The 17,623-nt window shown below is 43.9% G+C and overlaps 1 protein-coding gene across 5 annotated transcripts in view; it reads left to right on the forward strand.

Annotated features, from left to right (window-relative positions):
- The window catches only part of LOC122542726 (leucine-rich repeat and fibronectin type III domain-containing protein 1-like protein), a 293,692-nt gene that overhangs the window by 18,360 nt on the left and 257,709 nt on the right, over nt 1-17,623 (forward strand). The window contains exon 2 of one of the 5 annotated variants that reach the window (XR_015754685.1): nt 17,302-17,464. The exons of 3 other annotated variants lie outside the window; for them this stretch is intronic. The gene's annotated coding sequence lies outside the window, so the exon portion shown is untranslated. Of the gene's footprint in view, nt 1-6,438; nt 6,459-17,301; nt 17,465-17,623 lie in introns of those variants that run through there. One more of the 5 variants, XR_015754686.1, reaches the window with a different exon arrangement.

Here is a 17,623-nt window from a genome sequence, read left to right on the forward strand (position 1 = left end):
TGACACCAGGATGCTCTCCTCTACCTCTGTGCCAGTGAGCACTGCGGTGACACCAGGATGCTTTCCTCTACCTCTGTGCCATTGAGCACTGCGGTGACCCCAGGATGCTCTCCACTACCTCTGTGCCAGTGAGCACTGCGGTGACACCAGGATGCTCTCCTCAACCTCTGTGCCGGTGAGCACTGCGGTGACACCAGGATGATCTCCTCTACCTCTGTGCCGGTGAGCACTGCGGTGACACCAGGATGCTCTCCTCTACCTCTGTGCCAGTGAGCACTGCGGTGACACCAGGATGCTTTCCTCTACCTCTGTGCCATTGAGCACTGCGGTGACCCCAGGATGCTCTCCACTACCTCTGTGCCAGTGAGCACTGCGGTGACACCAGGATGCTCTCCTCAACCTCTGTGCCGGTGAGCACTGCGGTGACACCAGGATGCTCTCCTCTACCTCTGTGCCGGTGAGCACTGCGGTGACACCAGGATGCTCTCCTCTACCTCTGTGCCAGTGAGCACTGCGGTGACACCAGGATGCTCTCCTCTACCTCTGTGCCGGTGAGCACTGCGGTGACACCAGGATGCTCTCCTCTACCTCTGTGCCGGTGAGCACTGCGGTGACACCAGGATGCTCTCCTCTACCTCTGTGCCGGTGAGCACTGCGGTGACACCAGGATGCTCTACCTCTGTGCCGGTGAGCACTGCGGTGACACCAGGATGCTCTCCTCTACCTCTGTGCCGGTGAGCACTGCGGTGACACCAGGATGCTCTTCTCTACCTCTGTGCCGGTGAGCACTGCGGTGACACCAGGATGCTCTCCTCTACCTCTGTGCCGGTGAGCACTGCGGTGACACCAGGATGCTCTACCTCTGTGCCGGTGAGCACTGCGGTGACACCAGGATGCTCTCCTCTACCTCTGTGCCGGTGAGCACTGCGGTGACATCAGGATGCTCTCCTCTGTTGTTCTGGCCAATGATAAAAAGTCACACTTCCTCCATACAAAAGGTGTGGCAGTGGCGACGCATGTGGGCACCAGTTATGTTCGTCTGATGGCGGGGTACGTGGAACATTCCTTGTCCCAGTCTTACCCAGGCCCCGCCCACAACTCTTTCTCTGATATGTCAACAACATTATTAATGCTGCTTCCTCCTCTCGTCTGGAAGTGGAAACAATCATCAGTCTTGTCCCCAATTTCCATTCTTCTCTTACCTTCACTGGTTCATCTCTGGCTCTGCCCTTCCCTTTCTTGACTTCTCCACCTCCATTTCTGGGATTAGGTTGTCCACCAAGGTCTCCTACAAACCCACTGCCTCCCACAGTTACCTCCACTACACCTCCTCACACCCTGTTTCCTGTATGGATTCCATTCTCTTCCCCCTGTCTCTCTATCTCTGTCACATTTCTTCGAATGATACTCACCTTCTCCAGGCTGCCTCTCTGATGCAACGTTCTTTATCCTTAACTCACAATTGCCCCCAGTGTGGTTAATCAGGCCCTCAGCAGGTGTTTCTGACCCATTCACTGCTCTTCTGCCCTCACCTCTACTCCTCCCTTTCAAACAATGATAGAGTTTCTCTTGCCCTGACTTTCCACCCAACTAGTCTCTGCAGTGTCTGCCTTCAAAGGATCATTTTCAGCAGTTTCGAACAGGACCTCCCTGTCCTTCATGGTCACCATATCTGTAGGGACCATTTTGGTAGGAGTAACAGTAAAAAGGATTATTACTTGAACGGTAACAAGTTGCAGTATGCTGCTGTGCAGAGGGACCTGGGTGTCCTTGTGCATGAATCACAGAAGGTTGGTCTGCAAGTATAACAAGTAATTGGGAAGGCAATTGGAATTTTGTCCTTCATTGCAAAAGGGATGGAGTTTAAAAGCAGGGAGGTTATGTTGCAGCTGTACAGGGTGCTGGTGAGGCCACACCTGGAGTACTCTATGGAGGTTTGGTCTCCTTACTTGAGAAAGGATGTACGGCACTGGAGGGGGTGCAGAGGAGGTTCACTAGGTTGATTCCAGAGTTGAGGGAGTTGGCTCATGAGGAGAGACTGCATAGACTGGGATTATATTCATTGGAATTCAGAGGAATAAGGGGGGATCTTATAAAAGCATATAAAATTATGAAGGGAATAGATAAGATAGAAGTAGAGAGGATGTTTCCACTGGCAGATGAAACTAGGACAAGAGGACATAGCCTCAAGATTAGAGGGAATAGATTTAGGACTGAATTGAGAAGGAATGTCTTCACCTAGAGGGTTGTGAATCTATGGAATTCCCTGCCCAGTGAAGTAGTTGACACTACTTTAGTAAACGTTTTTAAAGCTAAGGTAGATTTTAATTTGAACAATAAAGGAATTAAGGGATATGGTGACAGGGTGAGTAATTGCAGCTGAGTCCATGAAAAGATCAGCCCTGATCTTATTGAATGGTGGAGCAGGCTTAAAGGGCCAGACGGCCTACTCCTGCTCCTAGTTCTTATCTTCTTATTCCCTCTGTGACAACTTGGACAACTCCTCCATCACTCCTAACTCCATCACTCACTAACACCACTACCCACAACTAACTCCCCCAATAACACTTCTCCACAAGAGGAGTAACACTTGCCTCTTTACTTCCTCCTTCTTCACTGACCAAAGCTTTAAACTTTCCTTCCAAGTGAAGCAGCTTTTCACTTGTGATTGTTCAGTCTCACAACATAGTCTCCTTTACACTGGTGAGATGGAACACAGGCAGCTTTGGGGGACTGTGTTGTGGAACACCTCCACATTGTCCACAGAACAACACCAGCCTTCATCTGTTTTTTTGAATAAACCACCCTGCTCTCATGCTAATATTTTTGCCCTGGGCCTCCAACAAAGTCTAAAGCAAGCTGGAGGGACAGTACCTTGTATTCTGCTTGGAACTCTCCATTCTGCAGGACATTGAGTTCAACAACGTCTCTGCATGAATACTCCATTTTGATTATGCTCATTCCTCCCCTCCCTACACCTTGTTTGTGTGTGTTTATTTTCAGTATGGCTGACCTATTTTCTACTGTTTATACCTTAGCACTTGTTTTGCACCTTGATCTCTCCTCTACAGTGTCAATGTAAGGTTTGTTGTGGTTCCATGGTAGTGTCATTATCTCTGAGCTGGTAGATCTGAGTTCAAATCCCACCTGCTGCAGAGGACATGTTTGAGCAGGATGACTGAAATATCTGGAGTGTTAGCGATGCCTTTGTCTTTCTCTGGGCATGCTCACTATCTGTTCCACCTCTGTCTACAGCACAAACACCATTATTTTCCAGGCCCCTTCAGCTCTGAAGAAGAGTCATGTCAGACTCAAAACATTAACTGTTTCTCTCTGCACAGAGGCTGCCAGACCTGCTATGTTTCTCCAGCACTTTCAGATCTCCAGCATCTGCAGTATTTTACTTTTGTCTCTCTTAGTTCCTTCTGCTAATGAAGGATTAAGCTTCATTGATGCGAAAAGAGCACTTTCTGATTTCTGGCTTACAGTTACTGTATCAAATGATTCCAGTACAGGAACAACATGATGAGATGCAGAATTTATATCCTTCCCACAAAGCATGTTCCTCACTGTGGCATGATTCGGTTGACCAGATCAGGCTTTTGTGCAGGAAATACATTGTCAGCTGTAAGTTCCTGTCCCTGGGTCGGAGTCTGGGGAGTGTGAGGGGATGTCAATCAATGACAAAGGATTAAAGACAGCACCCTTCACAATTTCACCACCAGGGGAGCTGTTCAGCTGGTGGCTCCCTCTGAGGAAGCGAACAGTTGCTGTGCACTGTCTTCTTAACCTTTTCACAGGGATATGGGCATCACTGGAAATGTCAGCATCTGCTGCCCTTCCCTGACTGTCATCGAATCAAGTGGTTGGCCTGCCCATTTCGGAGGGCAGTGAAAAAATAAACAATGGACCTGGACTCCCATGTTGACCAGACTGAATCACGTATGTTACAATACAAACTGAGGCCATTCAGCCTATCATGTTTGCACTGGCTTTCTGAGCATTTTGCTATGGACCAGGCCAGACCCTCTCAAAACATTTCAAGAAGGTAACCTCGACCCGAACTTTTCTCGTCGTTTTAAGCAGGTGTAACGTGGATATTCCAGGAGAGATGCAGCTGGCCCAACCACTCAGTATCAAATGAAACAGAATTCATTTGTACATGATCAAAAGAAAGCCAAATTTAGAATAACATAACTACTTGAAAACCCAACTGGCACGAAAATGCAAATTAACAAAGAGCTGTTCCAAATACCTGCAACATCCCATAAAAACCCCTTGGCAAAAAGGTAGATTTGAACACAGACTCTTACAGGACAGATTGGAGAGAGAGAGAGAGAGAGAGAGGATCAGCAGGGAGTTGTGTCTTTGGATCCAGCAGTTTCTCTGGATTTCCAGCTAAAACCTGACCAGTAGTTGCAAAAAAACAGCTTGCTAAAAACAAACCAAAGCCTGAGCTGGGAGAACTTTGTACAAGTGTTCTTAAAATATACTTAAAAGCTCCTTCAAGTAGATAATCCCAGAACCTCTTCCTCTATGACCCTCTAAACAAAACCAAGGACAACATAACCTTGTTAAAGGAGCAGCATCATCATCATTTCAAGTTAGTGCTAATCTCCTGTCTTTACCCTGTAATTCTACACATTGTCCCCATTTGAAGAACCATCTAATGTTCTCTTGAATGCCTCAATTGAACCTGCCTCCCGAGCTCTGAATCCAATACTAACTGTCCTCAAGTCTTTCTCTGGCCTTTCTTGTTTTTTTTGACATATATCTGATCTGGTTCTCAGTCACTTTGCAATTGGAAGCAGTGGATCCAGAGGCCTCATAATTTCAAATATTTTTCAAATCTCTTCCCAACCTTCTCCCCTCTAAGTAAAACAGTCCCAAACTCTCCAAACTCGCCTCAGAACTGAAGTGTCTCATCTGTGACTATTCTTATAGACCTCTTGCTGCACTCTCTCCAATACATTCACATTCTTCCTAAAGTGTGGCTCCCAGAACTAACACAACACTCCAGTTGGGGTATAACTAGTGCCGGAGAAAATTCATCATCATCTTTGGCATTCATCAACATGGCGATAGAGTTTAAAAGCCGTGAGGTTTTGCTGCAACTCTACAAATCTCTGGTGAGGTCACACTTGGAATATTGTGTCCAATTCTGGTCGCCCTACTATAGGAAAGATACAGAGGCGTTGGAGAGGTTGCAAAGAAGGTTTACCAGGATGCTGCCTGGACTGGAGGACTTGCCTTATGAAGAAAGGTTGAATAGGCTCTGAGTTTTCTCTCTGGAGAGAAGGAGGAAGAGAGGAGACCTGATAGAGGTATACAAAATAATGAGAGGAATAAATAGAGTCAATAGCCAGAGACTTTTCCCCAGGGCAGGATTGACTGGTACGAGAAGTCATAGTTTGAAGATATTAGGAGGAAGGTATAAAGGAGACGTCAGAGGTAGGTTTTTTTACACAGAGAGTTGTGAATGCATGGAATGTGTTGCCAGCGGTGGTGGTGGAAGCAGAGTCATTGGGGACATTTAAGCGACTGCTGAACATGCACTTGGAGAGCAGTGAGTTGAGGGGTGGGTAGGTTAAGTTACTATATTTCTCATTAGGATTAAATCCTGGCACAATATCGTGGGCCAAAGGGCCTGTTCTGTGCTGTACTTTTCTATGTTCTATGCTCTATGTTCTATCTCCCTAGTTCTGTACTCTATGCCCCAATTAATGAAGCCTACAATACTGTTTGCTTTATTAACAACTCTCTCCACTTGTCTGCCACCAGGCTCTCTGCTTCTCCACCCCCTTAAGAATAGTATATTTTACTTTATACTGTATCTACATGCTCTTTGTACCAAAGTACATCACCTCACACCTGGCTCCATTAAGCTATATTTGCCATGTATCCACCAACTTGTCAATATTCTTTTGAAGTTGTATACCACCCTCTTGACAGTCTATGAATGTCCCACATTTTGTATGATCTACAAACGTCCCTTGCACAGCAAGATGGAGATCATTAACATCTTTCAGGAGCAGCAAGGATCTCAATGCCAACCCCTGGGATCTTCACTACAAACCTTCATCCATTCTGAACAAATATCCATTAATGTTTACACTGTCTCACAGCTAATTTTGTAATCTTGTTGCTAGGGTCCTTTTTATTCTGAAATCTTCACTTTCTGTTGTGCAATAGTGCATTGACCATCTTCTAGAAGTAAATGTACACTACATCAACAGCATTACCCTCATCAACACTCTTCCATTATTCACTCGTACATGGATATCGCTGCTGGCCAGGTTTTATTGCCCGTCCCGTTTTGCCCTTGAGAAGATGATGCCTTTTTGAACTGTTACAGTCCACCTGCTGCAGGTTGACCCACAATGCTCTTACAGGAAGAAATTCCAGAATTTTGACCCAGTAACACTCAGGGATTTACAATACATTTCCAAGTCAGGATGGTGAGTAGCTTGGAGGGGAACTTGCAGAGAGTGTATGTAGAGATGGAAATGTGTTGCTGGAAAAGCGCAGCAGGTCAGGCAGCATCTAGGGAACAGGAGAATCGACGTTTCGGGCATTAGCCCTTCTTCAGGAATGAAGAAGGGCTAATGCCCGAAACGTCAATTCTCCTGTTCCCTAGATGCTGCCTGACCTGCTGCGCTTTTCCAGCAACACATTTCCATCTCTGATCTCCAGCATCTGCAGACCTCATTTTCTCTTCAGAGAGTGTATGTACCCAAATGTCTGCTGCTTTTGTCCTTCTAGAAGGAAGTGATCGTGGGTTTGGAAGGATAAGGGTTAGTGTTCTGAAGGGGGGCCACTGGACCTGAAATGTTAACTCTGATTTCTCTCCACAGATGCTGCCTGACCTGCTGAGCTTTTCCAGCAATTTCTGTTTTTGGTTGTGGGTTTGTAAGGTACTATTTGAGCATATTTAGTGAACTTCTGCAGTCCATCTTGTAGATGGTACACGCTGCTTCTACTGAGCATCGGGGGTGGAGGGAGTGGATGCTTGTGGATTTGGTGCCAGTTGAACGGGGGCTGTTGTTTGGGCTGCACCCATCCAGGCCAAGTGGGGAGCATTCAACCACACGCCTGATAGATGTGGACAAGCTTTGGGGAATCAGGAGGTGAATCACTCACTGCAGGATTCCCAGCTACTGACCTGGTTTTGTGGATCACTGTGTTTGTGTGGTGAGTCCAGTTGAGTTTCTCATTAATAGTAACCCTGATGATGTTGATAATGGGGGATTCAGTGTTGGTAACACTACTGAATGTCAAAAGGCAATGGTTAGATTGTTTTTTATTGCAAATGTTACTTACCACTTATTAGCTAAGCCTAGATATTATCCAGATCTTGCCACATTTGAACATGGACTGCTTCAGTTGCAAATGGTGCTGAACATTGTTCAATTATCAATAAATATTCCCACTTTTGACCTTATGATGAGGCGCATCAGTGTGGTTGGGCCTCGGAAACTACCCTGAGGAACTCCTGCAGAAATGTCCTGGAGGCTGAGATGACCGACCTCCAACCATCTTCCTATGTGCCAGTTACCACACTGAACAACAGAGAGTTTGCACCTGATACCCAATTATTCCAGTTTTGCCAGCGCTCATTGATGTCAAGGACTGTCACTTTCCCCTCACCTTTAGAATTTGGCTTTTGTCCATGTTTGAACCAAGGTTGTAATGAGATCAAGAGCTGAGTGGCCCTGGTAGAACCCAAACTGGGTGTCACTCAGCAGGTTGTTGCTGAGCAGGTGCTGCTTGATAGCCCTGTTACTGACCCCTGCCATCACTTTACTGATGGTTGAAAGTAGACTGATAGGGTGGTAAATTGGTCAGATTGGATTTGTCTTGCTTTTGTGTTCAGGACATACTTGGGCAAACTTCCACATTGTCACAGTGTTGTATTGGAAGAGCTTAGCTAGGGGAATAGCAAGTTCTGGAGCATAAGCCTTCAGTGATGTTTTGGAGTAAATTACTGCAGATGCTTGAATCTGTACCAAAAGCAAAAAAATTGCTGGAGATCACAGCGGGTCAGGCAGCATCCATAGAGAGGGAGCAAGCTAACGTTTTGAGTCATGTTTCGAGTCAACTCGAAATGTTAGCTTGCTTTCTCTCCATGGATACTGCCTGATCCACTGTGATCTCCAGCATTTTTTATTTTCTGCAGTACCATTACTGGAATGCTGTCAGGGCCTATAGCCTTTGTAATATCCAGTGCCTACCAACTGTTTCATGATACCATGTGGTGTGAATTGAATTGGCTGAGGACTGGTATCTGTGATGCTGGGGACCACTGTAAGAGGCCAAGATGGATCATCCACTTGGCATTTTTGGTTGAAGACTGTTGCAAAAGCTTCATGCGTATCTTTGCTAGGTTTCCCTACCATTGAGGATGGGGACATTTGTGGAGACTCCACTATTCCAGTGAGTTGTTCAATTGTCACCACACCAATGTTTCAGTTAGACATGATTTCCCTAATACATACATGCTGATCTTCCAAACCAGTTCACATTTTTCCACGTGACTTTTAATTCTATCCTGAATAATTGTTTCAGGAAGTTTTCCCACCTAAGAGTTAAAACAATTGCTCTGTAATGACTGAGCCAAACTTCTCAAGTTTTTGAATAGTATAATATTCCCAATTCTCCAAACCTCTGGCACTACCTTTGAATCCAGGAGAGATTGAAATCCCATTTTCTATCACCATCATCCTACATCTTTGAGTCTATAGAGTCATAGAGTCAAATAAGTCTACAGCACAGAGAAAAGGCCCTCTGCCTCTTTGAGCCTGTGCTAGTCAAGAATAGCTTCCCAACAATTCTAATTCCATTTAGTAGAACTTGGCCCAGAGCCTTGTATGCCTGGCATCACAAGTTCACATTGAAATACTCCATCAAAGTTACAAGACTTTCTGCCTCTCCCACCCTTGTCACAGTGAGTTCCAGATTCCTATCAGCCTCCAGGTGAAAACATTTTCTTCATATCCCCTCTAACCCTCCTGATGCAATGATTACTATTCCCCAAATGTTGTCCCATTATCTACCTGGTCCACTTCCTTCCCAAGAACCATGTTTGCTGGTGTCTCCTTTCCTGCTGGACTGGACACTGTGCTGCTGAAAATTCTCCCGAACACAATCCTGAACACTTGTCCCTAGCTGCACCTACACCTGTATATTGACTGGAATAGTGGTAGTGTGTTTAAAGCTCCCCCATTATAGCTACTTGAATGATGGTTACCTCTCCTTGTAATTTCCCTGTAGATTTGCTCCTCAACATCCTCCCCCAGCCCTGTGCCAGTAATCTATCTGTTATACTGAACAATGTAGATACAGCTTTCTTATTGCTCAGCTCTGGCCAAACTGATTATGTGTCAGAACTCTCCAACGTTCTCTTTCTCCAGTGCAACAATTCTTCTCTTCCTCAGAGAAGCCACCACTCCTAATCTTATTCTTTCCTTTCCAGAAGGCCTTGTATCCAGGAATATTTAACACCCTGTCCTGCCCTTCCTTTAGTCAGGGCTCCATTATTGCCCCAACATCATGATCCTACAAGACAGTCTGGTGTCGGTAGCCCCCAATCTTATTAACTGTACTCCATTTACATACATGCAGTCTAACCCTGATTTCATCTTCATTGCTGTGTCCGTATCCGACTCCACCTATTCATTTACTATCCTCTATGTTAGTCTTATCCTGGCATTTTCTAAGCCCTGGTATAACTGTCTAATGTTCTCTCCTGGTTTTCATGTCCTAGTGAGTGAGGTAGATCAGGTAAAGATGGCAGATTTCTTTCTCCAAAAGGAACCCCATAGGTCTCAATTGACCAAGTGGGACTCTGCAGCATTTGATGATAGCTTTGTGGCCACTGTCACTGGGGACTAGATTTATATTCCAGCTTTATTCATTGTACTGAAATTCCACAGCTTACCTGGTGAGATTTGAACTTGTCTAGGGCATCAGCTTTGAGGGGAGCGGAGATATCAAACACTGGAAATTCTCTTAATTTGTCTAACTCAAGGCCCTACTGAGGGCCACTTGATTTGATTTGAGTTTGGGTTTGGTTTATTGTTGTCACATGTATTGAGATACAGTAAAAGGTGCTGTTTTGCATTCTCTATAGGCAAATCATACCACACAAAGTGCAGCAGGGTAGCAGAACAGAGTGTAGAATACAGAGAAGATGCAGAGAGAGGGATCAACATTACCATTTGAGAGGTCCATTCACAAGTCTGATAATAATATGGACGAAACTGTTCTTGAATCTGTTTGTGTGTGTATTCAAACTGTTATATCTCCTACCTGATGGAAGAGGATGAAGGAGCATATAACCAGGATGGGAGGGGTCTTTGATGATGCTGGATGCTTTCCTGAGGCAGTAGGAAGTGTAGGTGGAGTCAATGGAAGGAAGGCTGGTTTGTGTGATGGACTGGGCTGTGTTCACAACTCTCTGCAGTTTCTTACAGTCCTGGGCAGAGCAGTTGTCATACCAAGCTGTGATCCATCAACATAGGATGCTTTCAATGGTGCATTTGTAAAAATTGGTGCCGGTCATTGTGGACATGCCAAATTTCCTTAGCCTCCTGGGGAATTAAAGGTGCTGGTGTGCTTCTTAAGCATAGTGTGGACGTGGATTGACTGGGACAGTTTGTTGGTGATATTACTCCAGGGAGCTTGAAGCTCTCGACCATCTCCACCTAATCATTGATATAGACAAGGGTGTGTCCTTCACACTTCTTCCTGAAGTCAATGATCAGCTCCTTTGTTTTGCTGACTTTGATGGAGAGATTATTGTCTTTATTCCATGCTGATAAACACTCAATCTCTTTTCCTGTATTCTGTCTCATCATTGTTTGAGATCTGACCTACAATGGTGTGTCATCAGCAAACTTGTGAATGAATTTGAGATAGAATTTGGCCACATGGTCATGAGTGTATAAGGAGTACAGTAGGGGCTTTGCGGGGCACCAGTGTTGTGGATTATCATGGAGGAGGTGTCGCCTATCCTTACCCATTATAATCTGTGGGTCAGGAAGTCAAGGATCCAGTGACAGAGGAAGAAGCAGAGTCCTAGGTCTCGGAGTTTGGAGATGAGTTTGGTTGGAATGATGGTGTTGATGGTGGAGCTAAAGTCAATAAAATAGGTATTGTTGTTATCCAGATGTTCCAGGGATGAGGGTAGGAAGCGGGAGACGGCATCTGTTTTGGGCATATGGGCATGAGTGATTGGTCAACAGCAGGACAGCACAACCCTTCCCTGCTTTCCTCCCAACCTCCCCACCCACAACACATTTGGGATGGAGGGTGTGGGGTGGGATGGAAACAGCAGCTTTAGAGAAGAGAGGGCTATTAGACAAGGGAAGGGAGACTTCATCACAAGGGTCTCCCCTCCCATCTCACAGAATCTCTGACCTTCAGTTCCCAAAACTTTAATCTTCTCTTCCCCATAGGTATCCCAAGGCAAAGTGCCCCTGTGGTCTCTGTCTTGCCCCATCCTCTCCCTGTGGGACTTCAGCTTTTCTGCTTTCCCCTTGGACCAGCAGCAGGTGGTCCAGTGGCAACCTATCAGGAGGCCACCCCCATTACATTTACCAGTGAGGATGGCTTCTGATCTTGTCAGATAGCATGGAAGGTTCAAGCGGCTGAATGGCCAGTTCCTTCTCAAAGGTCTTGTCTAATGGGATCCCCTCACTTTGATTCCAACATTGGGGTCCCATAACTTTGTTTAAATTGAGTTCAAATTCTCAGTGAAAACTCAGTGGGTTCAATAGGCCCACTTCAATCTTGAGGAACTGGATTGAGTGTGGCCAGAGTTGGGAGTTGAGATCAGATGCTTTTCCTGTGTTGGACCAGACTGAACTGGATCACAGCTGTAAATTCAAAGGCAAGTTTCATTTGATCGAGTGTTCTGGCTCCAGAACATTCTGACAGTGTTTCTGTTTCACCTTGAACACCAGGAATAGGGCGACCATGTAAATATTTACAACAATTGATATTGTCTGATCTTGCCTTTGGAAATATTCTGCTCAACTGCATCACCATAAAATGGGATTAATTCTTCTAAAAATAAGAATCAACACGCAGTCAGTGATTTCTACATTTAATATCCTTTATTCCTGTCTATCCCCACTGTATGAGATTGAGGGCAGAAGAGGTAGGGTGATGTAGGGGTCAAGGGGGGAGTGGATTGAAGTGGTAGCTGTTAGCCAGTGATCAATCACCTCTTAACATTAGATAGAGAGAGTCTGCTTCAAACTGTTTTGGGAAGTAACAGTTAGGAACATCATGACAGAAGGAGGCCATTCAGCCACCCATTTCTAGCTCACTGTGAAATTAGACCATCCATTGCTGATCTGTTTCTTAACTGTTCACCCAGCCAATGAGATCTGAAGTTCCCCATTGTGCAATCCCATTTTGATGTAAATCCTTCCAGGATTGAGTTTTGTGACTGTACTTGGAGCCCATTTGAATCTTGGAATGGAGAACTTCTTGAGACCAGTTCAAAATTGGCATTTGTTTGTTGACCTATTGTTCAAAGAACTTCACTTTGATCATTTCTTGCACACACCCTTTCAAATCCAACGTCTCACCCATTGTGCCGTAATCTCAGATTTCTGATACAGTTAGCATTTATGCAATTTTCTGTTGCAAAACTCAGCAATTTGGAAACTATTGCCCCATTGGCTTTTTAACAGCCACCTCCGCAGCAAATATGGGAAGGTGTGTGCTCACATTATGTTCTGCAGTCATAGTGTACTGTCCACCATGTTGGTTCTGGTTACTGTATAAATGTCCACGGTTCACGGCTAAAATAGAGTTTTAAGTCCAACAACAGATTGAAACATATTATCCTCAATGACAGACATGGCAATAAAACCTAATTCCTGATGAAGGGCTTATGCCTGAAATGTCGATTCTCCTGCTCCTTGGATGCTGCCTGATCTGCTGTGCTTTTCCAGCACCATACTCTCGACTTTGATCTCCAGCATCTTTCTTTATCCCACTTTCTCCTCTGGCGATAAAACCAGACAACTTTGAGGAAACAGCTGTTGTTTCCCCGAAGGTAGGTCCAAGTATCTTTGCACTTGCTTTACGGTGAAGCTGGGAGGTGTAGCCGTGCTCTCCCTGTCTCCAAATTGAACCTGTGGGGCCACTGACCTCCCCCACTCACCCTCACAAGCACCGGCCACACAATTGATTCCTCCTGAGAAGCTAGTCCCCATAAGAGCTGGAACCTTTGAAGGAATGTGAAGGTCTCAGTGTAAACCTGAATGGCTTTGTCTCAAATGTTTTTTCAAGGTTTTCAAACTATCAGCGAGTAGAACAGATTCATTGAATAATGCAAACTCTTGCATGTGCCCATTCACAAATAGCTATGCTTTTGTCTCTCATAGACAAGTGCACAGTTTATCCAATTTGTTGGGAATGTAAAGTAGTTTAGATTGAAATGCGATTCCCTCTTGCGAGGCTATTTACTTTATTTGAAGTTAGAATGAAATACCTTTTGTTCCATAAGAATTCCCAGACTGAGATTGTGACAATATTTGATGAGACAGTTATTGTCTGATTTCTTCACATAACCCTTCCTTTGTTATAGATCAATTGCCTCTTGGAGGTTAAGCAGGAACTTATCAACTTGCCAAGATATAGATTCCCTTCTGTAACAGGCAAGATTCTTTTGTTTTTATTCAGATACAATTTGCTTCCTTCTGAGTAAAGACAGCATCATTGATTAGATCAGGGAAGCATGTACAAATAGCCTCCAAGATCCAATGGCTTAGGCAGAAATTTAGAAAGAATAGGATGTTGACCAGGATCAGTCAACCTGTTTCCTTGGGAGTTCACACAATGGTAGAAAGAGTCTTTAACTCCATTTCTGGTGAACTTTCCTGATACAATGCCAATAATCAGTGAGTGTTGCTAACTCTCAATTATTTAGATGTTGTAACATCAGATCCAGTGATTTGTGAGGAAGTTAGTCACCAACCATCCATCCGCCTATTTGCCCTTCCACCCCTCCCCCCGTCTGCCTGTTTACACCAATAAACAATTAGGAGTAGAAATCCATCATTCAGCCTCTCAGGTCTGTTCTGCCATTCGCTGGGACCATAGCTGATCTATTTGTGTTTCCATATTCCTATTTACCCCCAACAGCCTTTAACACCCTCTGCCTAACAACAATCTAACTCCATCTTAAACATATTTAACGACTTCACCCCTCGCAACCTTCTGAGGTAAAGAATTTCCAGATTGCTCAACCCTCAGAGAAAAAAAAATCCCCTCCTCCCTGTCTTGAAAGGGTGACCCCTAATTTTAAACAGTTCCTCCTATTTCTGGACTGACCCACAAGAAGAAACAATCTTGCCCCGTCCACCATGTCCAGACCATTCAGGAGCTGACACAATTCAGTCATATCACCCTCACACTTTCTAAACTCCACTGACAACAAGCCCAGTCTGTCCAACCTTTCCTCATCAAACAAACAACACACTCCTGCCAGGGATTAATCTAATAAACCACCTGTGTACTGCCTCTATTGTGTTTATACGGTTCCTTAAAGGAGACCAAACTGCACACAGTATATTTGATGTGGTCTGAGCAATGCTGTGTATAACTGAAGCACAAGATTTTTACTTTTCTGTCCAATTCTTTCACAATGAAGCATAGCATCCCTTTTGCCTTCTTGACTACGTGCTGTACCTGCATCATAGCATTTTGTAACTCATGAAGTGAAATGCCTAACTCATTCTACACCTCGAAATTCGGCAGTCCTACTCCATTTAAATAATAATCCTTTTTTTAAAATCTTCCTGCCAAAGTGAACAACTCCCATTTTTCCACATGATATTCTGTCTGCCAGATTTCTCCCCAGTCATTCAATCTATCAATACACTTCCTGCATCCTTGTTTGTCACCGTCACATCATCCCTTCCAACCTATTTTCCTATCATCTGCAAATTTAGCCACTTCCCCCTCACCTTTGTCATTGATTTAAATTATAAAAAGTTGAGGCTCTTGCACAGATCCCTACAGGAACTCGCTCATTACATGTTGTCAATCAAACAAAGACCCATTTATGCCTCCTGCCTGTTTTCTATGAACTAATTAATCTTCATCCAACAACCAACCCATCTAACCACCCACAACATCTATTTAGACCTTGCCCGGCCTGAAGATTGACTTGGGTTCACAGCTCTTTAATATTTGGTAATTTGTAATTCTTCATCCCTAAAACAAACTGCTAAGTTTCATAAAGGATTTGCAACAGAAGTTCATCAAGACATTATCTAATGTCCATAAACACAGTTGAGCTCCATTACTCACTCAATCACAGTGATTTCATGGAAGGTGAGGCTTAATCGTCCAAGTAGTCTTTTCACAGGCCACAATATTCAAAGCCAAAGGAAATAGTTTCTATAGAGGACGAATCAAACTATCAATCCCGGACAGTGTTAAACTGTGATTGAATTCTGAAGCACAACAGGGACTGAATATACACAGGACTCTCATGCAGAAGCTCCAAGACTGAGGAAACTATTCCCTTTGGCTTTGAGATGTTGCAGCATATGAAAATACTATTTGGACAATTAAGCCTCACCTTCCAATGAAATCACTGTGATTGAGTGAGTAATGGAACTCAACTGTGTTTATGGACATTAGATAATTTCTTGATGAACTTTTGTTGCAAATCCTTTATGAAACTTATTAGTTGGATTCGGGGACGAAGAATTGCTAAATATGCTGAGGTAACAGAGAGCTGTGATCCCAAGTAAATCTTATGCCAGGGAAGGTCTAACTAGAGGCTGTGGATGATTGGGTGGTTAGATGGTCAGATGAATATTGACTAGCTAATGAAAACGGAGTGTATGCATCAGTGGAAACTGAAAGAACTGCAGATGCTGTAAATCAGAAACAAAGACAGAAGTTGCTGGAAAAGCTCAGCAGGTCTGGCATCATTCGTAAAGAGAAATCAGAGTTAATGTTTCGGTTCTGGTGACCCCACCTCAGAGCATGCATAAATAGGCCTTTGTTTGCCAGAGAAAGGTTTGTAAAACAAAACATTGAAAAACAGAGAAAAGGTTTATAGAATGGAATGAAAGGAATTTTTAATGTTGAGTCATACAGGTCTACAGAACAGAAAAAGGCATTTCAGCTCATTGAGATTATGCAAGTCAAAACCAAGCACCTAACTATTTTAATTCCAAATAGATATGCTCTCTGAAATTTGAAGAAGTCGCAGGTAAAAGAATTTCTAAACTGTTTTGCAACACAATAAATTATGCCCAGGAGTTTTATCTGCAATCAGTTTCCTCATAAGACTATTTTATATGCTCCAGGTATATTGGAAGCTTTTTTAAATAAACAAGAGAAAATGTTGTTCCATTCTGAATTGCCCTTAACCATTTTAAATCTTTTTTTTGGTCCCATTTCGTGCTTGAGATATTATTTATGAAAGGACTGAAATTTTCAATCATCATTGCTGTGAAAGATTTCACACTAATGGATGCCTCAGGACTGAGCAGTTTCTGTTGTATCAACTGCTTGAGGTTGACCTTACTTAACTTGGTAAGGGATGTGATTTATGGGTTAGTGGTTTCGGGTAAGATGAGACAGAAATATTTCAATTTGTCTTAATTTATGATTGCTCAGTGCAGAAATAAATGAGACTCCTGGTTAGCTAATCTCAGCTGCACTGGCAGTTACAGGGTTCTAATTCAGATCTACTTGGGCTAAAATAGTGGGGTTGGCTGGGGAAGAGGAATAAAGGAAAATAAGGCAGGGTTCCTGATCAGATGGCAATGACTCAGTCCCTATTGCAAATTCATCCTCAGTCCATGTTAGCAGAAGGCTGGAATGTGATTGTCTGATGCCCCAAATTTAGAAAAACCTCCTGACTATCTAGACCCAGATGTGATAGAACTGCAGTCCAACTTAGCACATTCAATTCAAAAGGAGAAACACAAATGGGGAATAGAGATGACCTACTACCTGAGGGTGAGCTGGGAAGAATAGATACAATTATATGATCATCCAAGGAGCAGGAGTAAGCCATTCAGTTCCTCAGGCCTACTCTGCCAATCAGTGAGATCATGGATGATCTGATTGTAATCTCAAATCTGCATTCTTGCCAACCTCAATAATCTTTCACCCTGTACATCTCCTTATCAAGAACTTATCTACCTCTGCCTTGAAAATATTTTAGGATATAGTATGGTCAAGATAATTGATTGATTGATTTATTGTTGTCACATGTACCGAGATACAGTGAAAAATGTTGTTTTGTGTGCTATACAGGCAGATCGTACATTACAAAGAGCATCAGGATAGCAGAACGGAGTGCAGAATATACAGTGTTACAGCCGCAGAGAAGGTGCAGAGAGAGGGATCGACATTAGCATTGAGAAGTCCATTCAAAAGTCTGCTAACAGCAGGAAAGAAGCTGTTCTTAAATCTGTTGGTATGTGTTTTCAAACTTGTTTAACTGCTGCCCGATGGAAGAGGATGGAAGAGAGTTTCACCAGGGTGGGAGGGGTCTTTGATGTTGTAGGTTGCTTTCCCAAGGCAGCAGGAAGTGTAGATGGAGTCAATGGATGGAAGGACTGGGCTGTGTTCAGGA

Source organism: Chiloscyllium plagiosum, unplaced genomic scaffold, assembly GCF_037043375.1.
Source record: "Chiloscyllium plagiosum isolate Xiang-an unplaced genomic scaffold, Cpla_swu_hap1 HiC_scaffold_47, whole genome shotgun sequence".
Lineage (NCBI taxonomy): Eukaryota > Metazoa > Chordata > Chondrichthyes > Orectolobiformes > Hemiscylliidae > Chiloscyllium > Chiloscyllium plagiosum.